The sequence below is a fragment of the Odontomachus brunneus genome, unplaced genomic scaffold (assembly GCF_010583005.1).
Source record: "Odontomachus brunneus isolate Ranch 3 - 2012 unplaced genomic scaffold, Obru_v1 Obru_scaffold_003, whole genome shotgun sequence".
Classification (NCBI taxonomy): Eukaryota; Metazoa; Arthropoda; class Insecta; order Hymenoptera; family Formicidae; genus Odontomachus; species Odontomachus brunneus.
In genome coordinates this window covers 3,080,961-3,085,000 of record NW_022639453.1, presented here as the reverse complement: position 1 = coordinate 3,085,000, position 4,040 = coordinate 3,080,961, and the positions used below count along the sequence as shown (strand labels likewise).

The window sequence follows — 4,040 nt, the reverse complement described above, 5'->3', positions numbered from 1 at the left end:
TGACATAACTGCATATGTATAGCATAAGATCGTATGGACCAATGAGCATCGAATATTAAGCATCGAACACCAATATGGCGACTTAATACTCGATGCTCATTGGTACATACGGTCTTATGCTATGCATATGCAGTTATGTCAATTGTGTGCGATAGCCCTTAGAGTTCATTGGTAAGTGGTCAGTCTCGTCGCTGTTTGCGCGTCGGTAGTGTCTTAGTGGTGTTATAGTCGACTGTGAAATGCACAACGATCTTTGATATCTTCCTTCTACTTTCTCTCTCGTCTTCGCGTCGCGTCGCGCATGGAGTACACGTATATGCGAGCGTCACATGAATCGTTGGCGGTTCTCACTCGCCGTGGCACAGGCAGTGTTTCGTGACGCTCGTGAGGGAATCATTGCGTGGCTCGTCGCCTGTTAGTTGAACGATAACCTAAACCCTTCATAGGGTTACCTGGACAACTAGTGACTCGCGTTTGGACGCTCGCACGACACACGCACACGGTGAGTAAAGTCGCATGCAATTTTTTTGTGTTCTGTTTTTCATGATTTCGTCGTCACTCGCTCTCAAGCCTTTCTTTTCTTTTGCGTCATTCGCTTTCGCGCATCCATCCGCTGAGCATCATGTCTACGAGTCCGATGCTCCGAGGGGACGTACGCGTGAATTTCGCCAGAGATATCATTTTAACACATTTTGTCTAAATTGTGTACGCACGTAATTCGGATTTTTCCGTTAACATAACATGAGTGACAATTTCTCGTTGCAGTTACTTCCTAAATTCGGACGGCTATTGTATTCTTCTGTTTTTCTTTGTGTCTGAAAAAATGTCCCGTTATCTAAATGCCTTTCTACACACAAACGAACTAAAGTCGTATTATCATATAATCTTCAGCGAAAACCTTCATCGATAAAGGAATATCTGCTCGTAACAAATAATTTTTCACTTGAAATGCTCGCATCTTGCGTTAATCGAAAATTCCATATTCATGGAAAATCCTTTGTTTTCGTAATAATTTAATATATAAAAAAAAAATTTCTTCATCATGTCATTCTTTTTTGTTCTCAAAATCACATGGTACAAACATTTTGTAAGTAAAATTATAAATGCTTTAATTAAAATATTTTTTTAACGATGATTAACAGAGGTGTTATTCAATAAAACCTGTAATACATTAAGTGTCTCAAATTGAAAGAACTAGCTATTAATAGAATGTTTCTATTTCTAGTAAGGAAATATTTTTACAGGAGAATTAACATTAGTGTGAATTATGTGAATTAGTTTTTTTATTTGAAAGAAGAAGCAATGTCCCAATTACTTGACAATTTTTTTATTTACGATTTTGTTTTTCTTTTGTTTTTTATATAAATACTACTTAAATACACACTCATTTCTAAATGTTTTTTTTGGTTTTTATTTATTGTCTACACACGTACACAGTCACATAGAAAGTGTTTTGAAGTAAAGTTTCCGTATTTTTGAACTATGATCAAGAGATAAATATTAAATCAGTCGATAAAAAATAATACTTGTGAGTTACGTCATAGTATAAATAGATGCGGACGTTCCTGAGATCGGGTGTGTTCTATATCGTGTTCATTCAGTTGCAACGGCGTAAATGTGTGTACTTACGCATGTAATTGTTTGATGTAATCCGATCCTAAAGTAGAAGAAACCGTGATCCTCGCGTAGGGTGCGACACCGGCGAGGGCTCTAAGCTTTTTACGTACAGTCCTGCTGACAAAAATATACACCGTCTCTCCGTTACTTAACGTCCGCCCAACTTTCTATTCGTGAGATAGTACATAGGCGTGCGCTCGTCTGTTATTTATATTGAGATGTTAATGCACGTGCGCAGTCAAAGCCACGACGTCCGATCGGTGTTTTGTTTAGTTTAATTCAGTCGTAACGATGCAACGCGTGAAAACAAGTTGAGGTAAAAGAATTTAGAAAGAAGGAAAGTTATACAATATAGTAGTATAATACTGTATGTCGCAGCATATTTTAGAGAAAATTTAAAGATGTATTACCCATATTTTCCAAAAATAATTAAAAAATGTTGAAAAAATTACAGATAAATTTATATTACATTTAAAGATGACACAAACAATTGAGTTCAAAACTTGAATCAAAAGTTATTTAATTTTGAAGTGTAAGCTCAAGTAAACGTGATGACGTTAAATGACGTATTAACCCGTAACAGGTAGCATGCCTTTTTAGTCAAGCTATATGTACAATGGGGTCCGGGGAACTCTAATAAATTTTTACCATTTTTAACATGATAATAAAACATGATAATAGAAAGAAAAACGCTTTATAGTTCGAAAATAATATTTTGCGAATATTATATTACAACTAGACATATTATAATAACAGTCTCAGTTTTTCAGTAATCTAAAAGACAACGTTAATTGATTATAAAATGAACACAATGTGGACAGTGAAATAAAATACACTGAAAGACCAATAATCGGAAAAAGAAAAAAATTTATGTTTTAATCTAAGTCTACAAATTACAGATTACATTAAAAATATAAACTAGTATTATTAAATTAAATACAATATTAAAATCTTAGAGGGTTTTTAGATGCAATTGTTACAGATAGTGTTTGCATATTTAGTGTATACTGGTTTATTGCATCTAACATATACTTCTTTGGACTTCATATCTTGACTTCTAGGACATTTATTACATCTTACTTTGGATGGCAAAATAATTTTTGATCTTTCAATTTCTTCAATTTTTTAAATAGACGAAATTATTAAACGCAATGGCTTATGAATATATCGAGCTGTAAGACGTCTCTTAAGTTCAGGTTTTACTAACTGAAAGGTAAGAGCTTTTACTCTTTTGCGTGAAGAATGAGTCATATTGAGGTGAAGATTAAGAAAATTATTTTCATAAAAGTAACATTGACGGTACAATGGGGTCACTGTGACTCCAGACGAAAAACAAATGCATATAATTTACAGCTACTTAAAAATAACTTGATCTTTTCTTTTGTCACACTGAAAACTGTTACTCGAAAGGTATTGAAGATATTAGGGCCATACAGTGGATAATTTAGGAATTATTATGAAAATAAAATTAATTTGAGTCCCTGAGACCCCCCATGGTACCTGTTACGGATTAATAATGTATTATTAATGTATAATGTATTAATAATGTATTATTTATTATTAATAATATATTGATGATAAAGGCATCTTTCTCTTTCTCTCCCTTTCTCCCTCCCCTCTCTCTCTTCCTCTCTCCCCTCTCTTTCTCTCTCTCTTTGTCTAGCAAAGAAAAATATTTAAAAATATAGAAAAAAATATCTATCCAAATAATATAAAGTTTAATTGTGATTCAAAGATTCTAGTTATTAAAATTTGGAATTGTAAGCTAAATTTGTAAATTTGTAATTGTATGTTGTGAGAACATGTTTATGACTTCAAATAATAAATATATGTATTTCTTATATTTAACCCTTAGAATATACTAAGCAGCGCGAAGCTGACTGCTTCTATTTTATAAGCAGATATATATATTGGGAGTACAAATTAGTTCGGTCCGTTTTTTTTGTGGTCAAAAATGCATTTATTTCAGAACAAAATGAATGAACAGATTAATCAAAGTATTGTCCATCGCTAGCTACCACTTTTTCCCACCTCTCAGGAAATTTTCGAATTCCATCCCAAAAAAATGTCTCGTCTTTTGAGGCGATCCAAGTTAGGAGCCAATTTTCGATTTCTGCGAAAGAAGTGAACCGGTGACCTGCCAAATCGTGCTGCATCCGTCGGAACACCCAGTAATCAGAAGGAGCAATGTCCCGCGAATACGGCGGGTGCGGTAAAATATCCCACTTGAGCGTTTCCAAATAATTTTTTACGACTTTTGCGACATGAGGCCGAGCGTTATCATGCAGAAGAATAACTTTGTCATGTCTTTGCTCGTATTCTGGCCGTTTTTCTCGTAATGCACGGCTCAAACGAATCAATTGTAGCCTATACCGATGGCCCATAATGGAATCGCCAGATTGTAGCCTCCAATTCTTTGTCTT

General features: G+C 34.3%; 1 protein-coding gene across 1 annotated transcript in view; it reads left to right on the top strand.

Moving 5' to 3' along the window:
- The first annotated feature begins 154 nt into the window (after window positions 1–154).
- Window positions 155–4,040, top strand: part of LOC116843649 (lipopolysaccharide-induced tumor necrosis factor-alpha factor homolog) — a 16,520-nt gene continuing 12,634 nt past the window's right edge. The window contains exon 1 of the mRNA XM_032814227.1: window positions 155–502. The gene's annotated coding sequence lies outside the window, so the exon portion shown is untranslated. The remainder of the gene's footprint in view (window positions 503–4,040) is intronic.